Source organism: Aquarana catesbeiana, linkage group LG11 (assembly GCF_042186555.1).
Source record: "Aquarana catesbeiana isolate 2022-GZ linkage group LG11, ASM4218655v1, whole genome shotgun sequence".
NCBI classification, from domain to species: Eukaryota; Metazoa; Chordata; class Amphibia; order Anura; family Ranidae; genus Aquarana; species Aquarana catesbeiana.
The window spans coordinates 31,561,102-31,584,616 of NC_133334.1; the positions used below are offsets into that span (position 1 = coordinate 31,561,102).

The 23,515-nt window shown below is 46.4% G+C and overlaps 1 protein-coding gene across 1 annotated transcript in view; it reads left to right on the forward strand.

Annotated features, from left to right (window-relative positions):
• The first annotated feature begins 292 nt into the window (after positions 1-292).
• Positions 293-23,515, forward strand: part of TSPAN18 (tetraspanin 18) — a 224,330-nt gene continuing 201,107 nt past the window's right edge. The window contains exon 1 of the mRNA XM_073604166.1: positions 293-617. The gene's annotated coding sequence lies outside the window, so the exon portion shown is untranslated. The remainder of the gene's footprint in view (positions 618-23,515) is intronic.

The following is a 23,515-nucleotide window of genomic DNA, read 5'->3' on the forward strand; positions in this document are numbered from 1 at the left end:
GACAATCTAGAAGGTGTGGGGCTCCATACAAGGGAGCAGTGACAATGGTGTTTGTACTTTCTATCACAGCTGATACTGTGAATCAAAATAGTCTTTAGTTTTGAATAAATATTTCAATGTTACATTTTTGTATCTGTGTTATCAGAGCACACTGAGATCCAGGCAGTAAACACTGCAGCCTTGAAGGGGCAGTCCTGCTGGTGCCATGAATGAGTGTGGGGTAGGCTGTGATCAGGGCAGGGGGGCGTGTCCTGGTGTTCTGTGGCCCCTCCCCTCCTCCCTTGCTTGTGTTCCAGCTGGAGAGAGACAAGCAGACAGCTCAGTGTTTGCTGGAGATCCAGAGCTCTGTGTCTGGAGATCTCCTCTCTGATCTGCTGGGTGCTGCACTGACAACCGATGAATGAGTTGGGGGTCACTATGTAAAGGAAGGACACCCCTATCCTCCTCTTAGCTCAGCAGCACTCTGAAGGTTGTCACCCAGCTCAGCACCTCTCACTGTGGACTATCACAGCCCAGACACCCTGCTGGACTAAACTTCACCTCTGAGCTCCTCGCCTGCCTTGCAACTTCTTCCGTTGGATTGTATAAGCAGAATCTGGGAACACCAGAATCCAGAGGTCAGTTCGTTTTCTCCATGCCCCATCTATTCTTAGAAAACTTTATTTCTGTACTTTATTACAATTGTATATCTTTATATTTAATTGTCATGTTCATCTATGTAACCAGTTGTCTGCTTACCCCACCAAAGAGACAGCATTCCTCTTTGTATGTGTTTGAGTTCAGTATAGTATCATTGGGATCACAATTTATATGTAAAAATTCTACAGAAATCACAGATTTCTGAACAGCAGGTTTGTTTTTTTTAAAAAGAGTTTCTGCAGCAGCATGGAAAGTTTTTAGAGCCCCTCTTATCAACCGTAATCTTAGCAACCAATGTTTACCAAGTACCCCCTAGTGGGTCTGGGCTTATCTCAAGTACCCACTAAAGGAAGCTTTTTCTTTTCTTTTACATTTAAGTTACCCAGCTTTTAAGAGACATGGGATTGCAAGTCGATTGTTTTAGACCAACATGGAGGTTTTAGCACGGCGACCCTTGAAATAACTTTCAGGTCTAATTGAACCCCTGCTAATAATTATTATTTCTACGGCTCACGGCAGGTTAGTGTGAACAGTGAGTTGGGAAATAAGAAGAAATAAATGCCCCCTTACATTGGCGGTCAGTGTAGTGCCCCCTTACATTGGCGGTCAGTGTAGTGCCCCCTTACATTGGCGGTCAGTGTAGTGCCCCCTTACATTGGCGGTCAGTGTAGTGCCCCCTTACATTGGCGGTCAGTGTAGTGCCCCCTTACATTGGCGGTCAGTGTAGTGCCCCTTTACATTGGCGGTCAGTGTAGTGCCCCTTTACATTGGCGGTCAGTGTAGTGCCCCTTTACATTGGCGGTCAGTGTAGTGCCCCTTTACATTGGCGGTCAGTGTAGTGCCCCCTTACATTGGCGGTCAGTGTAGTGCCCCCCTACATTGGCGGTCAGTGGAAAAGCGCCCCCCTTACCTTGGTTGTCAGTGGAAAAGCGCCCCCCTTACATTGGTTGTCAGCGCAAAAGCGCCCCCCTTACCTTGGTTGTCAGCGCAAAAGCGCCCCCCTTACCTTGGTTGTCAGCGCAAAAGCGCCCCCCTTACCTTGGTTGTCAGCGCAAAAGCGCCCCCCTTACCTTGGTTGTCAGCGCAAAAGCGCCCCCCTTACCTTGGTTGTCAGCGCAAAAGCGCCCCCCTTACCTTGGTTGTCAGCGCAAAAGCGCCCCCCTTACCTTGGTTGTCAGCGCAAAAGCGCCCCCCTTACCTTGGTTGTCAGCGCAAAAGCGCCCCCCTTACCTTGGTTGTCAGCGGAAAAGCGCCCCCCCTTACCTTGGTTGTCAGTGGAAAAGCGCCCCCCCTTACCTTGGTTGTCAGTGGAAAAGCGCCCCCCCTTACCTTGGTTGTCAGTGGAAAAGCGCCCCCCCTTACCTTGGTTGTCAGTGGAAAAGCGCCCCCCCCTTACCTTGGTTGTCAGTGGAAAAGCGCCCCCCCTTACCTTGGTTGTCAGTGGAAAAGCGCCCCCCCCTTACCTTGGTTGTCAGTGGAAAAGCGCCCCCCCCTTACCTTGGTTGTCAGTGGAAAAGCGCCCCCCCTTACCTTGGTTGTCAGTGGAAAAGCGCCCCCCCCTTACCTTGGTTGTCAGTGGAAAAGCGCCCCCCCTTACCTTGGTTGTCAGTGGAAAAGCGCCCCCCCTTACCTTGGTTGTCAGTGGAAAAGCGCCCCCCCTTACCTTGGTTGTCAGTGGAAAAGCGCCCCCCTTACCTTGGTTGTCAGTGGAAAAGCGCCCCCTTTACCATGGTTGTCAGTGGAAAAGCGCCCCCCTTACATTGGTTGTTAGTGGAAAAGCGCCCCCCTTACATTAAAGGACAGTGAAATGCTTACATTGGTGGTCTGTGTAGTGCCCTTTTACATTGATGGCCAGTGTTGTGCTCCCCCTCATTAGTGGTCAGTGAAATGCTCCCTTACATTTGTGGTCATTAAAAGGAGGACGGTTCTGCATTGGTGGTCAGTAGGAGAATGCCGTTAGAATGACTGTCAGTAGAACCACCAGCAGGTTGGTATAAAATGAAGCAATATTGCCAAGTCTATACATTGGGAATGTGTTGGCAAACACTGTCCAATGGGGCTAGTGTATACAAGCCCTCAATATGAAGTTTTCTCAGCAAGGGATGTTGTTAGTGTTTATGGAAAATTTTATAGAATGCCTCTTAAATTGGTGGACATTGGGAAGAATGCCCCTTACATTGGTGGACATTGGGAAGAATGCCCCTTACATTGGTGGACATTGGGAAGAATGCCCCTTACATTGGTGGACAGTGGGAAGAATGCCCCTTACGTTGGTGGACAGTGGGAAGAATGCTCCTTACACTAGAGTGTTTGTGTCAACTGAAGCAATAGGACATAAGCCTTTTCTATGCATTGGGACTGTGTTGGCAACTGCAGTCCAATGGGGATAGTGGGGAGAAGCCCTTGATTTAAAATGTTCTTGTTATGGGATGTTGTTAGTGTTTATGGAGGGATTTTTACAAATACTTTGAACAACTGATGAGTCCACCACAAATCTGGTAATGGCAGTGTTGTGTCTACAGGTGGCCTTATATGGGCCATTACATTTGTGGCTCAGTGGACAAGCGATATTGGCGCCCTTGAGATGATGCTTTTGCACCTTCTTGTCTGGAGACATCAGCATCAGCCTGTACTGGCATCTGCAACAAGTTGGAAAATCTGTGCATGCAATGATAAGTGCTTACATTGGTTGTCAGTGTGAGGATAACCCTCCGAAATGTATTTAATCAGCTTAGAAGGCTTTATGGAGATTTTTTTGAGGAATCAATTAAAATGTTTAGGCTGTGGATAATTTTCCTTCAATGAGTGTGTGCTGGTATGAAATGAATTTTAGCAGTTTATAGTATATACATTGTCTGTTTTCACCCAGTTACATTTAGAAATCGATTGTTTCACAATACTGCTGGAACAGTGTTTGGTAAGGTCTGGATCAGGGGTAGGCATTGGTAACCTTTTGAGCACAGTGTGCCGAAAAATGTTTTCAAAGAAATTGAGTGTGCCGATTTTATAACCAAAAAATTTCAACTTCACACTTTCAATCACGAAAAGGATTTTTTACAAAGTAAATTCTTTAAACTACTTGAGTAGTAGTGGGAAATTAACATCCTGCACTCACACCTCTGATCACCCCCAATTCATCTGCTCATCTGTCCCACCACTGTACCCCCTATACATCTGCCCCACCAATGTTCCCCTTTTCTCATCTGCCCCACCACTGTATCTCCCTTCACATCTGCTCCACCGCCGTACCCCAATGCTCTTCTGTCTCACCGCTGAACCATCTTCTCATCTGTCCTAACACACAAACTTATCTGCTCATCTGCCCCACCACTGTACCTCCTGCACATCTGTCCCACCTCTGTTCCCCCTGCTTTTCTGCCCCACCACTGATGTATTTCCTTTCTCCTCTGCACCCCTCTGCCCCACTTTTGTACCCCCCCTGCTCCTCTGCCCCAGCGCTGTAACCCCTTTCTCCTCTTTCCCACCACTGTACCCCCCCTGTACATCTGCCCCACCTCTGTACCCCCTGCTCTTCTGCCCAACCATTGTAACCCCCTGCTCATCTGTCCCACCAATGCACTTCCTTTCACATCTGCCCCACTGCTGTACCCCCTTGCTCTTCTGTCCCACCGCTGAACCCCCTTCACATCTGTCCCAACAGTGAACCCCCCCCCCCCTCTCATCTTTCCCACTACTTAAATCCCCCTGCTTATCTGCCCCATCACTGTATCCCCCCTGCTTTTCTGTCCCACCATTGAACCCCCTTCTCATCCCTCCCACCACTGTACCTCCTGCTCATCTGCCCCCCACTGTAACCCTCCTGCTCATCTGCCCCATCACTGTAATAGGGCGTACACACGGTCGGACTTTGTTCGGACATTCCGACAACAAAATCCTAGGATTTTTTCAGACGGATGTTGGCTCAAACTTGTCTTGCATACACACGGTCGCACAAAGTTGTCGGAAAATCCGATCATTCTGAACGTGGTGACGTAAAACACGTACGTCGGGACTTTAAACGGGGCAGTGGCCAATAGCTTTCATCTCTTTATTTATTCTGAGCATGCGTGGCACTTTGTCCGTCGGATTTGTGTACACACGATCGGAATTTCCGACAACGGATTTTGTTGTCGGAAAATTTTATCTCCTGCTGTCCAACTTTGTGTGTCGGAAAATCCGATGGAAAATGTCCGATGGAGCCCACACACGGTCGGAATTTCCGACAACACGCTCCGATCGGACATTTTCCATCGGAAAATCCGACCGTGTGTACGGGGCATTACTCTCCTGCTCATCTACCCCATCACTGTAACCCTCCTGCTCATCTGCCCCATCACTGTAACTCTCCTGCTCATCTGCCCCATCACTGTAACCCTCCTGCTCATCTGCCCCACCACTATTTTTCCCTGCACATCTGCTCCACCGCAGTACCCCCATACTCTTCTGTCTCACTGCTGAATCACCTTCTCATCTGTTCTAACACTGAACCCATCTGCTCATCTACCCCACCACTTTAACCCACTTTCTCATCTGCCCCACCAATGTACCTCCTGCACATCTGTCTCACCTCTGTTCCCCCTGCTCTCCTGCCCCACCATTGTAACCCCCTGCTCATCTGGCCCACCAATACACCTCCTTTCACATCTGCCCCACTGTTTTACCCCCCTGCTTTTCTGTCCAACCACTAAACCCCCCTGCTCATCTGGCCCAACACTGAACTCCCCTGCTCTTCTGTCCCACTGCTGAAGCCTCTTCTCATCTCTTCCACCGCTGTACCCTCCTGCTCTTCTGTCCCACCTCTGAACCCCTCCTGCTCACTTTCAACACCGCTGTACCGTCTTCTCATCTATGATATGCAGAATGGTGAAAGGAAGCAGAGATGAGACACCATCTACCTGTCCTGGCACACTCATCTTGCTGATCCAACTCTTGCATCCAGCCCACGGGCTTGTATGTGATGTATGTGATGTATTGGGGTTGTATGTGATGTCACATACAAGCATCTGGAATACATGTGCAATGATGAGCTCAGGTCAGGGGCATTTTCTGAAAGCAGTGGGCCTGTGTGCAGATCATAAGTTGGGCCCCCGCAGCTGAGGAAAAGTGTGGCGCGAAGCGCTGCAGCAATTGTTGGATGTGATTTTCATTGCACTTAATACTGGCTGTGACTTAAAGGGACACAGAGTGCCGGGGTTCAGTATTAGGTGACACAAAGGTTCAGAAATACTGTCACCTGATTGTGGTCTTCTCATTTGCAGTGAAATCCCTTCTTTCTGAGATTGGTAGTGGCAACCAAGCGAGTCATCTTCTTCCAGATGGTGGGCGGGCTAGCAGGACTGTGATTGGCTTTAGCAGTGGCCAATGACAGTTGTTCTCCTCCTGGAAATAGGAACCGACACCCCCCCCCCCCCCAACCCCAGCAGAACTGCACCCAATCTCTTCCCCATCACAAAAGCTGACGATCGCAACTACAGCAAAGTTAGAGAACCAAACAATCTTTCCCATCTTTTACAATGTGTGGGGGCGCAGTGCCTCCCCCTCAGTGCGGTGTGGTGTGGGGAATTCTGAGATTGGAATGCATTAGTGTCTCACTGACACTTCCCTGCGCTGCTCTGCTGATGGAGAGGGAGTCGAGTTCCGGCAAAAGAAGCTTTTCGTGCTGCTTGTGGCACCAGTGTCGGGGGTTACCTATCCCTGGTCTGGATAATGTCCTGTTTTAATTTTTTTGTCGTTTAATTATTTAAAAAAAAATAAAAATCTTCACCCTCCTCCTTTTGTATGACCTGATACAATGTTCAACTTGTATTTTGAGATTAAAGTTGAACTCTGACCGAACAGCTTGTAATGCATATATGTGAACTGATTACATGCCCCAATATTTAGGATTCTGTTTGGCTGCTTTTGTGATTTACGCATTTCTGCCAGAAAGGTAACACCAGTGTAGTAGTAGTAGTGGGAGCAGTCCCTACAGAAAGGCAACACCTTTTGGCTGTCCATGCACTTTGCCTGCAAAATACATGGAAATATGCCCGGTGAGTACTTCCTGCCCCACCCTGCTGATTGGTCAGTTAAAGTACAACTCAAGGCAAAACTTTTTTTTTTTTTTTTTTAATTTGAATGAAAATTCACTCTATGTGAACAGACTATTGGGCATTAGCACATCAACCCACCAGATGGCAAAAAACTGACTGTGGTTTTAACTGCCCCCCCTTCTCTATCCAAAATTAAAGGAAGAGTATGGCCAAAGCCCTTTTGGTCATACTTCTCATGCGGGTCACTTAGTGCACTTAGTTCTGCACTCCTGTGACCCAGATTCAGCCAACAGAAGGCTAAAGCCAGCTGTCGGCTAAGGTCACAGAGCCAGTCCAGGCTCTGCAGAGATCCTGACAAAAAATGTCAGGATCCACCCAGATGCCTGAAAGGCATCTTCTCAGCGTGGTGTCAGCTGCTTTCGCCCCCTCCACAGCCCAGCACTCCAGTGAGCGCTGGAGGGGCAGAGCAGAGAGCGGTGACTGACTGCTTTCTGCTCACTGAAGACCAAGAACGAAGCCCAGGTGATCATTGGTCATGTGATCATTCAGTCTTAGAGCCAGCGGGGGACAGCTGCAACATCGGACCGATGTTGCATTAAAATAAGTAAATACGTATAGTATGCTATGGGGTGTGTGTGTGTGTGTGTGTGTGTGTGTGTTTTGTTTTTTTTGGGGGTTTTTTTTGTTTTTTTATTTTATATATTCCATGCCGAAAAAAGTTTTTGCTTTTAGATATACTTTCAAGCGGAAAAGCACATTGTAAACACCCCCACCCCCTGTTATCATGCCCCCTGTGTTAGACAGCATCCTGCAATGCAATATGCCCTCCTGTTAGCATACCCCCTGTGTTAGACAGCATCCTGCAATGCAATGCAGCCTGATTTTATGAAGCCTCTGGTACTCCATTTGTCATTCTAAATGCTGTTCTTCAGGGATCAGATAAAGGTAATAAAAAGATAAATCTGGGTGCTTTTGGCAGCCGTATTTAAAGTAAACCTGTCATGAGTGAAAATACTGGAACTGGAGCTGAAATTTCTGGATATTTTTCTCAAATTGCTGGTTGCCTAGCTCGTCCACTCTCCTTATTACTTTGATGCAGAAGAAAGATTCTCTGCTTATCTGCACATACTGCATTTTTGTTGGGCATGGAGGGTAAAGTAACAGGTTCACTATTAGCCTACTTCTTATTATAGAGCTTTTCGCTAGCGTTAGTATGTTAACATTTATGAATAAGGGCCACCGGGGCTGAAACGCGTCATGCTTCTCTGTATTGGTTATGACTGAGGTCCACCAGGGCTGAAATGTGTCATGCTTCTCTGTATTGGTTATGGCTGAGGCCCACCAGGGCAGAAACACGTCATGCTTCTCTGTATTGGTTATGACTATGGCCCACCAGGGCTGAAATGCGTCATGCTTCTCTGTATTGGTTATGACTGAGGCCCACCAGGGCTGAAATGCGTCGTACTTCTCTGTATTGGTTATGACTGAGGCCCACTAGGGCTGAAATGCGTCATGTTTCTCTGTATTAATTATGACTATGGCCCACCAGGGCTGAAACACATCATGCTTCTCTGTATTGGTTATGACTATGGCCCACCAGGGCTGAAATGCGTCATGCTTTCTCTGAATTTGGACTTCTTTGTACTTCTGATGGACTTGCAATAAAATTTGATTGTAGGAGCATATTCCATGGAGCTGCTGACCTCTTTAGTTAACATTGTACCTGTGAGCCTTTTTTTCAAGATGACTTTCACTTATTTGCTGTCCCATATTTTAATAGTTGTAACTGCACCCTCTAGTGGTCGTCAGTTCTAACAAAAGCCTTTCAATGGTATATTTACCAGGTCAAAATGGAGCAAGTAAGATAAGTTCATTGTTATGGTTTACAAACACTGCAAGCAGTGCATTTGTCTCTTTAAAATAACCCTTTGTGTACCAAAGCTGCCTTGCTGCAGAGTTGTTTGAATAAGGAGCATTCACATTGTGCAGGGCAGGGCAGGGTCTGAGGGGATCTCTGCAGTGTATACAGCTGGATCAGTAGGTGGGCCCGGCTCACACTCTGTTTGTGAAGTTTTGGCATTGTGCAGCTTTATAGTCCCTTGTATGGTAAAGTTATACATAGGAGACCTGTGTCAGCACTGGAGAGGCGGAGGAGGGCAATCAGCTGCATGGATCATGTGGATAGCCCCTTGTAAAGCACAGGCTGCCTATTGTTATACTGTTTCATATCTACACATTAGTAAGTTGTGGAAAACAAAAAAAGACCTAAAATATGTGCAAAATTCAATATCCCATATCAACAAATCATCACCCAAGACTCTAATCTTCCATTGTTGGACAGTTCTGTACCGGCTCCATTGGGGAGCAGTTTGTGCTGCTTCATTAAACAAACCTGAGAATCTAATAATGTGCCATCCCTGAAGTCAGACTTGTGCTTTTAATTTACTTATGTAATTTGTGACAGCATTGTAAATTCCATAAATAGTATCTGTAGCCTGGGTGGTCGTACTTCATCAGCTGCTAACGTCTACCTAATGCTGATTGTTGTATCTGAGTGCCGCTGTGGTAGGTAGACTGGGGTGCCACCGTTTTTCTGGACGGATCTTGATAGCTTTAGACTGAGTACAGTTTACTATATTTGTTGGATCAGTCTGTCTGTCTATCATCTCTTTGTCGAACTCTATATCTCTGCTTATTTCTATCTCTATCTCTGTCTAGTTCTCGCTACCTAACACTTCTTATATGCCTGGCCCTCTTTATGTCTCTGCCTAGCCCTCTTTATGTCTCTGCCTAGCCCTCTTTATGTCTCTGCCTAGCCCTCTTTATGTCTCTGCCTAGCCCTCTTTATGTCTCTGCCTAGCCCTCTTTATGTCTCTGCCTAGCCCTCTTTATGTCTCTGCCTAGCCCTCTTTATGTCTCTGTTTAGCCCTCACTACCTCTTTGTCCAGCCCTCTCTACGTCTCTGCTTAGCCCTCTCTACGTCTCTGCTTAGCCCTCTCTACGTCTCTGCTTAGCCCTCTCTACGTCTCTGCTTAGCCCTCTCTACGTCTCTGCCCAGCCCTCTCTCTCTATTTCTCTGCCCAGCCCTCTCTCTCTCTTTTTCTCTGCCCAGCCCAGGGGCGGATCCAGAGCCTAGTCTCGGGAGGGGCACTGCCAGAAAATACGTTTTTTTGGGGTAAATTTATCGGGGAAATGGCTGGTGTTAGCGCTTCAATCATCATGGCACCATGGTTGTTATGGTGTCAGGATGATTGAAGCGCATTATTACTATAATTACATTGTTATAAAAAATGAAATGGTTCAACTCACCATAATGCAGAATCAATGGGAGCCCCGAGCGTGTCACTTGCCACTGTCACCTGCCACACATTGCGGATTGTCACTTGCCACGTCGCCTGTCACCAGATGCAGATTGTCACTTGCCACGTCGCCTGTCACCAGATGCAGATTGTCACTTGCCACGTCGCCTGTCACCAGATGCAGATTGTCACTTGCCACGTCGCCTGTCACCAGATGCAGATTGTCACTTGCCACGTCGCCTGTCACCAGATGCAGATTGTCACTTGCCACGTCGCCTGTCACCAGATGCAGATTGTCACTTGCCACGTCGCCTGTCACCAGATGCAGATTGTCACTTGCCACGTTGCCTGTCACCAGATGCAGATTGTCACTTGCCACGTCGCCTGTCACCAGATGCAGATTGTCACTTGCCACGTCCCTTGCCACACGTTGCAGATTGTCACTTGCCACGTCCCATGCCACACGTTGCAGATTGTCACTTGCCACGTCCCATGCCACACGTTGCGGATTGTCACTTGCCACGTCCCATGCCACACGTTGCGGATTGTCACTTGCCACGTCCCATGCCTCACGTTGCGGATTGTCACTTGCCACGTCCCATGCCACACGTTGCGGATTGTCACTTGCCACGTCCCATGCCACACGTTGCGGATTGTCACTTGCCACGTCGCCTGTCACCAGATGCAGATTGTCACTTGCCACGTCGCCTGTCACACGCTGCAGAATTTCACTTGCCACGTCCCATGCCAAATGTTGCGGATTGTCACTTGCCTGCTATAATTGCCTCTGTCTTGCTGTGTCCCAGTGTCAGGCAGCAGATTAGTCAAACAGCAGAGAGGTGATATAATCTCTCTGCTGCCGCGGCTGCCTGCACTCTGCACAGCGAGAGTGGAACTGCAGGTGATGCAGGGCGGGCGCCAGGTGGTGAGAGATGATGTCATCTCTCTGCTCCCCCACCCGCCGTATCCCTGATTGGCCGGCAGCCCGCTCCCAGTCAAACACTGTCACGAGCCGCACAGCTGTTCACCTGTCTGTCGCTGTCTCTCAGCAACAGAGCCGCCCGTGTTCTCAGCCGCGGAGCCGCTGTCCGCCGGCTCTCTCACCCGAATTCTCGGAAGGGGCAATTGCCCCGTTGCCCCCCCCTGGATCCGCCCCTGGCCCAGCCCTCTCTCTCTATTTCTCTGCCCAAGCCCTCTCTCTCTATTTCTCTGCCCAGCCCTCTCTCTCTATTTCTCTGCCCAGCCCTCTCTCTCTATTTCTCTGCCCAGCCCTCTCTCTCTATTTCTCTGCCCAGCCCTCTCTCTCTATTTCTCTGCCCAGCCCTCTCTCTCTATTTCTCTGCCCAGCCCTCTCTCTCTATTTCTCTGCCCTGCTCTCTCTCTCTATTTCTCTGCCCTGCTCTCTCTCTCTATTTCTCTGCCCTGCTCTCTCTCTCTATTTCTCTGCCCTGCTCTCTCTCTCTATTTCTCTGCCCTGCTCTCTCTCTCTATTTCTCTGCCCTGCTCTCTCTCTCTATTTCTCTGCCCGGCCCTCTGTACGTCTCTGCCCGGCCCTCTGTACGTCTCTGCCCGGCCCTCTGTACGTCTCTGCCCGGCCCTCTGTACGTCTCTGCCCAGCCCTCTGTACGTCTCTGCCCAGCCCTCTGTACGTCTCTGCCCAGCCCTCTGTACGTCTCTGCCCAGCCCTCTGTACGTCTCTGCCCAGCCCTCTGTACGTCTCTGCCCAGCCCTCTGTACGTCTCTGCCCAGCCCTCTGTACGTCTCTGCCCAGCCCTCTGTACGTCTCTGCCCAGCCCTCTGTACGTCTCTGCCCAGCCCTCTGTACGTCTCTGCCCAGCCCTCTGTACGTCTCTGCCCAGCCCTCTGTACGTCTCTGCCCAGCCCTCTGTACGTCTCTGCCCAGCCCTCTGTACGTCTCTGCCCAGCCCTCTCTACGTCTCTGCCCAGCCCTAGCTCTGTCCCTATCTCTGCATAGCCCTCTCTGTCTAGCGTTCTCTACCTCCTTTAGGTTGCCAAAGCACCATATATTCTAAACATACGCCCGGTTCTTACAATATTGACTTCACCTTTTTTCATCCTTTGTTACATCTCAGTGCTGCTGATCTCCTGCAGCATCTTTGCAACCATTTCCTGCCTACATGCACTCCAGCGATGGCTGCATGGCATTTTTTCAGGTTGGGTTTCCCATTGGTGATAATAAAGGACCATACCATCGTAATGTGTCTTGTCTGTCTTTACCCCCATAGTACACACTGTTTACCCATGTAGAGGTTACCTATGTAGATTTATTTTAAGATTATTCCGCAGGCACAAAATAACTTTCACTTTCCTGCAGCTTCAGTACTTTTTTCAGGAATTTTTTTTTTCCTATTAACCATGCTTTGAAATGTAAAAAAAAAATGTGGTGTTCACAGATGTATTAGATATGGTGGAGATGCAGATATAAAAATGTGTCTGAGTGCATTATAAAAAATATTTTCCATATATAACATTCCTGAATGGCATTTAAAAAATGTACGGCTTTCTATACTTTGCCTTTTTTTTCAAAGGGGTTCATGCAGGCAGCATACGAGAACAAGAATTTTTCAAAGGCATACTCCACTCAAAACATAATAGGAGAAAGCATAGGCTCTCTTTTAGGTTTCAACATTAAGAAGTTGCTTACAGCCAACAATTATTACAAATCCTTCCTTAGAAGTTTAAATCTGATTAGTAATACACTATATTACCAAAAGTATTGGGACGCCTGCCTTTACACGCACATGAACTTTAATGCCTACCCAGTCTTAGTCCGTAGGGTACAATATTGAGTTGGCCCACCCTTTGCAGCTTCAACTCTTGTAGGAAGGCTGTCCACAAGTGAGGTCAGGCACTGATGTTGGATGAGAAGGCCTGGCTCTCAGTCTCCGCTCCTAATTCATCCCAAAAGTGTTCTATCAGGTTGAAGTCAGGACTCAAGTTCCTTCACCCCAAACTCACACATCCATGTCTTTCCGGTCCAGGTTGCAAGAAGAAAAAAAAAATGTTTTTTATATATATCTATATAGATATAGATATATATTCTCTTCTTTACTCTTCTTCTTCTTTTTTTTTTTTTTTTTTGTGAAGGATCTTTTTCTTTTAACAGGTAAAGAAGAGATTTGGGTCTTTTTGACCCCAGATCTCTCCATAAAGCGGACCTGTCATCCTTATTTATATTACGAAGGGGTGTTTACATTCCTTGTAATAAGAATAAAAGTGATTTTAAAAAAAAATAAAGGGACAGTGTAAAAATAAAAAGTGAAATAAATATTAATAAAAAAATGTAAGCGCCCCCATCCCTTTGTGCTCACGTGCAGAAGCAAACTCCATATGTAAACCGTGTTCGAACCACACATGTGAGGTATCGCCGCAAGCATTCAAGCGAGAGCAATAATTCTAGTGCTAGACCTCGTCTGTAACTCTAAACTAGTAATCTGTAAAGGCTTTTGAAATGTCGCCTATGGAGATTTTTAAGTACCTTAGTTTGACGCCATTCCACGAGCGTGCGCAATTTTAAAGTGTGACATGTTAGGTTTCTATTTACTTGGCATAACATTATCTTTAACAAAGATATAAAAAAATTGGGGTAACTATTACGTGTTTTTTTTTTTATTAATTCATTAAAGTGTATTTTTTCACAAAAAATTGCTTTTGCAAAACCGCTGCGCAAATACCGTGTGACATAACAATTAGCAAAAATCGCCATTTTATTCCCAAGGGTTTCTGCTAAAAAAAATAAATAAAATAAAATAAAAAAAATATATAATGTTTAGGGGTTCTAAGTCATTTTCCAGCAAAAAATACAGATTTAAACTTGTCAACAAAACTCCAGAAAAAGTCTGGTTCGGTAAGTTAAAAAGCTTACCTGTAGGGCTGATATTGGTGTCAAAGGGGGCTTGGTCCATTTATGGTGGAGAGAGTGGTGAGTGCACACAGAGACAGAGTTGCCAACCGCTCGTAAATTTATGGACAGTTCGTTCGCTTTTAATCTGTCCGTAAATGTCTGGGAATGGACACCGTGTGCCCGTGGAAAAAAAAAAACAATATGGCTGCGGTTGGCTTTGAAACTGTGGATAATAAGTTCCTAGGCTGGCTGAATGCGGCTCGGGCTGTGCGGCGGGGGGGGGGGGGTTGGTCCAGCATCCATTTACAGTGCCCTGCAAAAAGTATTCACCCCCCTTGGCTTTTTACCTATTTTGTTACGTTACAGCCTTTAGTTCAATGTTTTGTTTTAATCTGAATTATATGTGATGGGTCAGAACACAATAGTCTAAGTTGGTGAAGTAAAATTAGAAAAATATATACATAAAAGTACCGTGTTTCCCCGCGGTGTCAGCCTGGAAGAGAGGAGAAGACCTCCGGCGAGCCTGTAAATAGGTTGTTTTGCACCGTGCGGTTACAAAGGGAGACACGCACACCTTTATGGCGTATGGTGTAATCATTCTGCAAGGTGGTATAAAAAACTTTTTTTACAAATTTTACTAGAGCTTATTTTCAGGGTAGGGCTTATATTGCAGCCCTCCCCGAGAATTATGCTAGGTCTTATTATCGGGGTAGTTCTTATTTTCGGGGAAACACTGTATTTTTCAGAAATAAAAAACTGATAATTGGCATGTGCGTATGTATTCACCCCCTTTGTTATGAAGCCCATAAAAAGCTCTGGTGCAACCAATTACCTTCAGAAGTCACATAATTAGTGAAATGATGTCCACCTGTGTGCAGGGGTGGACTGACAACTCATGGGGCCCCCGGGCAATAGGAGATTATGGGGCCCCCAGGCAGACAGAGATTATGGGGCCACATAGTATACACACACAGTATACAATCACACAGTATACACATACATGTATACACAGTGTCCCTGGTCCATACTGTTTATTGGCTGTCCCTGGTCCATACTGTTCCTGGTTTTACTGAGGCTGGCAACCCTGATGGGGCCCCCAAGTGGCCCAGGGCCCTCGGGCAGTGCCTGAGTTGCTCAATGGTCAGTCCGCCCCTGTCTGTGTGCAATCTAAGTGTCACATGATCTGTCATTACATAGACACACCTTTTTAAAAGGCCCCAGAGGCTGCAACACCTAAGCAAGAGGCACCACTAACCAAACACTGCCATGAAGACCAAGGAACTCTCCAAACAATTAAGGGACAATGTTGTTGAGAAGTACAAGTCAGGGTTAGGTTATAAAAAAATATCCAAATCTTTGATGATCCCTAGGAGCACCATCAAATCTATCATAACCAAATGGAAAGAACATGGCACAACAGTAAACCTGCCTAGAGACGGCCGCACACCAAAACTCACGGACTGGGCAAGGAGGGCATTAATCAGAGAGGCAGCACAGAGACCTAAGGTAACCCTGGAGGAGCTGCAGAGTTCCACAGCAGAGACTGGAGTATCTGTACATAGGACGGCAATAAGCCGTACGCTCCATAGAGTTGGGCTTTATGGCAGAGTGGCCAGAAGAAAGCCATTACTTTCAGCAAAAAACAAAATGGCACGTTTTGAGTATGCGAAAAGGCATGTGGGAGACTCCCTGTGAGGGAGGCAGGTAAGTGGATGCTGGACATAACTTTATGAACGGTTGGCAGCCTTGACTCTTTTATTCAAGTAAACGCTGATGCTCTGTTTACCCGCACATATTCGTATGACATATTTATCGAATGCAGATATTTCATATGATGTCACGTGCACATGTATGTACTGTCATACACGTCACACCCAGCAATGCCTGCGGCTCCCTGGGTGTGAGAAAACGGAAGGTGTTTTACGCTTGAACACTCTTGCGCATGCAAACCTCTGTGCGCATGTACCTTTTTAAAATGCGCAAAAAAAAAAAAAAAAATACCATGAAAAAAAAGTAATGCTCCAAAATTAAGTAAATACGCTCACGTTCAAAGTGCGAATCCAAGCTAATGGTTTCTAGTTCAATAAATATTATGAAGCTCGCATTTTGCATTTCTTTTCGGTCACATTTTTCCTCTATTTATAAAGATCGGAAACTTTGTTTACCAGGACAGTTAGTTCCTCTGTGGAGAAGACAAACTTCTCTTTGAAGAATAATTGTGTTTATGCTCAAAGGAAGATCTTGTTGACTGATTTAGCGTGAAATCAGATTTATTTGGAATGAATGCAATCTATTTTAACTGCTATAATGCATATTTTTCGTCAAGGCTTTGGAAAAAGCATAAGTAATTACGTATATGGACATTAGTTAGCATATGGAAAAAAAAAAATGTAATTGCTTTTTTTTCTTAAGTTTACTAATTATCCTTCCCTTTTTTTTTTTTTTTTTTTTTTTTTTTTTTTTTTTTAAATTCTTTATTTAATAAAATAATTAAATATTTTTACTAATTATACTATTATATTTCGTTTTATAGGGCAGCAAGTTTGCCTTCATCGGAGTCATACTGTAGTGTAATGTGATCTCCCTCCCCTTATTTTGTTTGATGCTCAACTAATTTCAGGTGCGACTTGCCTGACATCTGTGCGACTTCATGCACAGATGTCTATGCAATTTGCACCTGAAATCGCAAAAAAATAGTGCAGGAACCTTTTTTTTTTTTTTTTTTTAAATCGGAGCAGCACTGCAAAGTCAGAGATGCACCGATCTGAGCTGTTCCATTGCTGACAAAAGGATGCAACTTGTCGTCATGTGATTTGAAACTGTCAAATCGCATGACAAGTCGCACTGGTGTGAATGGGGGCTTAAGCTGGCAATAGATGGATTTTATTTTATTTTTTAACAGCTAGCCAGCTGATTAAAAAAAAAAAATGGACGGATTCCTCCATTCACACATTGGAGATGGATCCCCCCCCATCCACACATTGGAGATGGATCCCCCCCCATCCACACATTGGAGATGGATCCCCCCCCATCCACACATTGGAGATGGATCCCCCCCCATCCACACATTGGAGATGGATCCCCCCCCATCCACACATTGGAGATGGATCCCCCCCCATCCACACATTGGAGATGGATCCCCCCCCATCCACACATTGGAGATGGATCCCCCCCCCATCCACACATTGGAGGTGGATCCCCCCCCATCCACACATTTGAGGTGGATCCCCCCATCCACACATTGGAGGTGGACCCCCCCCCCCCATCCACACATTGGAGATGGATCCCCCCCCATCCACACATTGAAGGTGGATCTCCCCCCATCCACACATTGGAGGTGGACCCCCCCCATCCACACATTGGAGGTGGACCCCCCCATCCACACATTGGAGATGGATCCCTCCCCCATCCACACATTGGAGGTGGATCCCTCCCCCATCCACACATTGGAGATGGATCCCTCCCCCATCCACACATTGGAGATGGATTCCCCCCCCATCCACACATTGGAGATGGATCCCTCCCCCATCCACACATTGGAGATGGATCCCTCCCCCATCCACACATTGGAGATGGATCCCTCCCCCATCCACACATTGGAGATGGATCCCTCCCCCATCCACACATTGGAGATGGATCCCTCCCCCATCCACACATTGGAGATGGATCCCTCCCCCATCCACACATTGGAGGTGGATCCCTCCCCCATCCACACATTGGAGGTGGATCCCTCCCCCATCCACACATTGGAGGTGGATCCCTCCCCCATCCACACATTGGAGATGGATCCCTCCCCCATCCACACATTGGAGATGGATGAATAAATCCTCCCCGTTGCGCTATTATATTCTTACATCAGGGACTCCGCCGCTATCAGAATACACTGATTGGCTGCAGACACGATCAAATCAAAATTTTCAACATTCCCATTAGAGAGAAACCATTGGTCAACTCTACATTTAGGCCTGGTTCACACCTACAGGTGCGACCAAGCGTGGGTGCATTCCCATGCAACACACACAGAGCATCCCATTGAAATGAATGGGCTGCTCTACACACGATGCACAGGAACGCGCCCATGCTTGGTTGAACCTGTAGGTGTGAACCAAGCCTAATTGTAGAGTTACCTTCAACCAGCTGAAAGCTCTACCATAGGACGTAGCAGTATAATAGTCAATAAAGGTGCAACCAAGCATGGGCATGGTCCCGCGCATCGCATGTAGAGCAGCCCATTGAGATGAATGGACTGCTCTACATGCGATGCATAGGAATGCACCCACACTTGGTTAAATCTTTAGGCGTGAACCAAGCCTAAATGTGGAGTTGTCCTTCAACCAGCTGAGAATCCTACCATAGGACATAGCAGTGGCATAATCAATAAAGGGTCAACCAAGCGTGGATGCGATCCTGCGCTTCGCAAGTAGCACATCCCGTTGAGATGACTGCTCTACACACGATGCATGGGAATGCGCCCATGCTTGGGTGAATCTGTAGGTGTGAACCAAGCCTAAATTTAGAGTTGTCCTTCAGCCAGCTGAGAGCCCAACCATAGGACTTAGCAGTGGCATAATCAATAAAGTTTCAACCAAGCATTGGTGCGATCCCGCGCATTGCATGTAGAGCAGCCCATTTAGATAAATTGGCTGCTCTACATGCCATGCAGAGGAACGCGCCAATACTTGGTTAAATCTGTAGGTGTGAGCCAAGCCTTAAATGTAGAGTTGTCCTCCTTCAGCCAGCTGATCACCCTACCATATGACTTAGCAGTAGCATAATCAATAAAGGGCTGGATGCTTTTGGTATGTACAGTAATGCTATTTACGGTTGCTTGTATAGAATATTATGGCAATTTGTTGATCATGGCGTAAATCTGATGCCCCGTACACACGAGCGGATTTTCCGTCGGAAAAATCTTGGATGGTTTTTCCAACGGAATTCCGCTCAAGCTTGCCTTGCGTACACACGGTCGCACAAAAGTTCTCTGAACTTTCGACCGCCAAGAACGCGGTGACGTACAACACTACGACGAGCCGAGAAAATGAAGTTCAATGCTTGCGTCAAATTGTTTTCGAGCATGCGTAGGAATTTTGCGCGTCGGAATCGGTGCAGACGATCTGAATTTCCAATCGGAACTTTTCCCGTCCGAAAACTTGAGAACATGGTCTCAATCTTTTGCTGGCTGGAATCCCGCCAGCAAAAGACCGATGGAGCGTACACACGGTCGCATTTTCCGGCAGAAAGCTCTCATCGGCATTTCCGATCGTGCGTACGCGGCATTAGTGGACTTCTTTGAAAGGTTTTTCTTCCGCTGTAATGCAAAAAAGGGGGGGGTGGGTATTTTTAGACTTTAGACTTTCTCTGACCGAAACAGCCTAGAGATTGTCAGACGATGGAATTTTCTTGACTAACATTGTAACTTATTTCTCTGTCCATGGGAGACAATTAGAGGAAAACCCTGGTATACAACTGACTGCAGACCACCCTCTGTATACATTTGGTCACTTTTTTCAAGTAAAATAATGGTTTTCATTCATTGGCCTCCCGCTGATTGTGCCCCCAATTTTGCGTTCCTACGGTACAAATTTTTCAGCGTGCTGGAGTTGCCCTGCATCTGTCAATTCGTATTTCAGATGCTCCAAAGCGCTCATTATCTGTTCCTCCATCATCTACCTGATCATGGCTAATCATGCTTGAATATGCCAGATGGCCTCCTGTAAGTCCTGGAGCTTCGGCTCTGCCGCTACCCCATGCACAACGCTAACCATAGAGCAGAACTCTCAGGATTTACTTGTTTTCCCAAATTTGATTCTGTCCGCGCTACAAATAAAACTTTTTTAATACATCAAACAAAGATAAGAAAAGTTGGGAAGTTCCACAACACAGACGTTGGGAAGTGGAACCTCCAACGGCATCATTAATGGCAACTGTTCTGGAATTGCCGGGTCAGTCCTGCATCTTGGACTGGGCCATGTCCCCAGACACAAATAGTGCCTTGAAAAAGTATTCATACCCCTTGAAATTTTCCACCTTTTGTCATGTTACAACCAAAAACGTAAATGTATTTTATTGGGATTTCATGTGATAGACCAACACAAAGTGGCTCATAATTGTGAAGTGGAAGGAAAATGAAAAATGTTTTTCACATTTTTTTACAAATAAATATGTGAAAAGTGTGTGGTGGGGGCATTTGTATTCAGCCTCCTTTGCTCTGATACCCCTAACTATACTGTAGTGCAGTGGTCTCCAAACTGTGCCCCTGGTGCCGGATGTGGCCCTTTGCTTGCCTTTATCCGGCCCTTGAAGCAATTATTCCTGCCACGAACACCAACCATGGGGCATAATTCCTGCTACTGACACCAACAATGGGGCATTATTCCTTCCACTGACACCAACTATTTCTCCCCATAATCTAAAAGATTGGGCATTGTTTACTTCCACTGGGCACAGTTCACCCCCCCCTAACATCTGAAGGAAAGTAAACTGGCCCTTTCTTAAGAAATGTTGAAGACCCCTGATCTAGTGGAACCAATTACTTTCAGAAGTCACCTAATTAGTAAATAGAGTCCTCCTGTGTGTAATTTAATCTCAGTATAAATACAGCTGTTCTGTGAAGCCCTGAGGTTTGTTAGAGAACCTTAGAGAACAAACAGCATCATGAAGGCCAAGGAACACACCAGACAGGTCAGGGATAAAGTCGTGGAGAAGTATAAAGCAGGGTTAGGTTATAAAAAAAATATCCAAAGCTTTGAACATCTCACGGAGCTCTGTTCAATCCATCATCCGAAAATGGAGTATGGTGCATAAAATCCCAATAAAATACATTTAGGTTTTTAGTCAGAACATGAAAAAATGTGGGAAATTTTAAGGGGTATGAATACTTCTTCAAAGTCACTGTAAATTAGATTTGAAATGAGCTTCATCACTTCATGCCAATTCTTGCTCAATATACATTGACAGACTTTGCCGGCATATTGCCTGACACCAGGGCTGGGCTGGAGTTTGACTGCAATTTGTTAGTGTATTTAAATCTGCTAATATATTTAACATTCCTCCCCCACCCCCCCAAGACTGACAATGCTACTGTGCCTCCTATGCTCATTCCTCCAGAGTTGTGTCTCACTAATACTGGAGGTGTGTAGTTCTAGCAGATCTAGTTATGGATAAAGTAATATGTTGACATCTTTGTATGCTTTGTTATACTTGCTGTGGAACCTAAGGGGTTAATCCTGTGTAAAAAGGCTGTGTGATCCTGTCTTCTCTGATCCTCCTCCTTCTTCCGCAGTCCCCAATCTATCTCCTGATAGAAAAGAGCCTTGGGGGCACTCTGCACATGCTCAGTTTGCTGTGTATTGCTAGAGAGTTTTTTGTTTTTTTTCTTGGGAGGGTGCATGTGATCAGCACAGCAAACTCCTCCTACAAGCTTTAACCAGGCACTGGTAGAAGTCACAAGACTGCTATATACTGCTGATAAGAAAAGGTATTTAGTAGTTTATAGTTACTAAAATAATTGGATTTCCATGTTCTGTGTACTGTGGGAGACCAGATATAGTGAATGCAGAGTCCTGGGTTTTGTAACACTTTAATACCGCTTTAAGGCAGCACATTCATTTTAAAGGGTCTGCCAATGCATCAGAACGTACCCTTTTTCCTAAAAATGCATCGCACCACAGTGCATGGACGCTACTGTACAATTGGGTTGATTTTTACTAAAGCTGGAGAGTGCAAAATCTGGTGCAGCTGTGCATGGTAGCCAATCAGCTTCCAGGTTTTTGATTTTTTTTTTTTTGTCAAAGGTTAAAAGGGGTTGTAAAGGTCCAATTATTATTTTTTTTCAAAATAACAATCATGTCATACTTACCTCCACTGTGCAGTTCGTTTTGCACAGAGTGGCCCCGATCCTCCTATTCTGGGGTCCCTCGGTGGATCTCTCGGCTCCTCCCCGTTTCAGATATCCCCCCCTGGGAAGTGCTCTCCCAAGGGGGTTACCTTGCGGGTGCGCTCCCGAGTCCTGCATTAGGCGTCCATAGCCGCAAATTGCAGGATTCGGCCCCGCCCCCCCGGCGCCCGCCTCATTGGATTTGATTGAAGGCAGCGCGAGCCAATGGCTGCGCTGCTATCAATCTATCCAATGAAGAGCCAAATAGCCCGGGCAACGATTGAGCGCGTTTGCGACGCGGGACTTTCCAGGGCTTAGGTAAGCAAAAGTGTGTGGGGGGGGGGGGAATGTTGGGGCTGGGGGGCCGGTAATCGTCAGTTGTTTTTTCACCTTAATGCATTAAGGTGAAAAAACATGAACCTTTACAACCCCTTTAATTGAACAAGCTGATTTAAGGCTGGCCATACATTATACAATTTTCTTATTCAATCTCCTTTTAGATTTACCTTCAACTATGTAGTGGAAGGACCTGCCTGATTGCATACAAATTATATGGTTTTGGTAAATCTAAAAGGAAAGTTGTACAAGAAAATTGTATAATGTATGGGCCAGCCTTAGAAGCTGGATTGGCTGCCATGCACAGCTGCACCAGATTTTGCACTCTCCAGTTTTAGTAAATCTCCCCCAATCTGTCGGGTTGCCATTCGCAATAAATATCACCGCACATACAGCAGGCGCGTCGCTTTAGCGCACCTTGCCAAAAGCGCTCACGCATTTGTTTCCTCTGGTCTCTTTTTATGATCCAATAAGAAAAAAAATAAAAACAATTAGAAAGCCCTAGTGTCTTCGCTGTGTATAATGACCAATCAGACGCTCATATTCCTTTTCAAAACGACGCCGTTAAAATGACATCTGGGAGACGGTGCGTTGTTATTATTATTATGGGTGACTTGGACATATTTCTCTCTGCCACATAAAAGAGAGCCCCCCCCCCCCACCCCCCACATTCTTGGATTAAGCCATTGCTCCTCTGCTACACTTGCCATCTGGCCGGGCTGCTCTATGTATAGGAGAGTACAGCTGAGTGAGAAAAGCAGTTGTTTGCTGTCAGAATGAATGAAAAACAGCTTTTGTGCCGGTTATAAATTACTTTGAGCGTGTTGGAGATGACATGCTGTACAGACCATCAAACGGCCAGTAAAGGGAAAGAAAAACAGAATGTAAGGACCCGGGCCAAGCTGATTTAATAAAGCAAAAGGCAAAGTCCTTCCTGACCACTGGTCTGAGGTCAGCTGTCTCTAAAGTGATCACAGCAGCTGAACTCCGGGATCAGCAAATATTGTCCAAATCCATTCATTGTGTGTATTCTTCCATGAATCTCGGTGTGCTTTGTATATTTCTTCCAGATCTGTGCAGTAATCCAGTGTGAGACTTTCCATCTGTAATAAAGACTGCTCATTGCTGCTCTCCCTCCTTGTGCAGGGTGACTGGTCTTGTCTCCGCCCCCTCCTGTTGTTTTCTGCAGGCAGCCTGTAGTGGGTGGAGCTGCTGGGTCCCTCCCATGGCTCTGTTCTCTCCTTGTGCAGGGTGACTGGTCTTGTCTCCGCCCCCTCCTGTAGTTCTCTGCAGGAAACCTGTAGTGGGTGGGGAATGCTAAGTCCCTCCCACAAATCTAGTCTCTCTTCTTGTGCAGGGTGACTGGTCTTGTCTCTGCCCCCTCCTGCTGTTTTCTGCAGGCAGGCTGTAGTGGGTGGAGCTGCTGGGTCCCTCCCACAACTCTACTCTCTCTTCTTGTGCAGGGTGA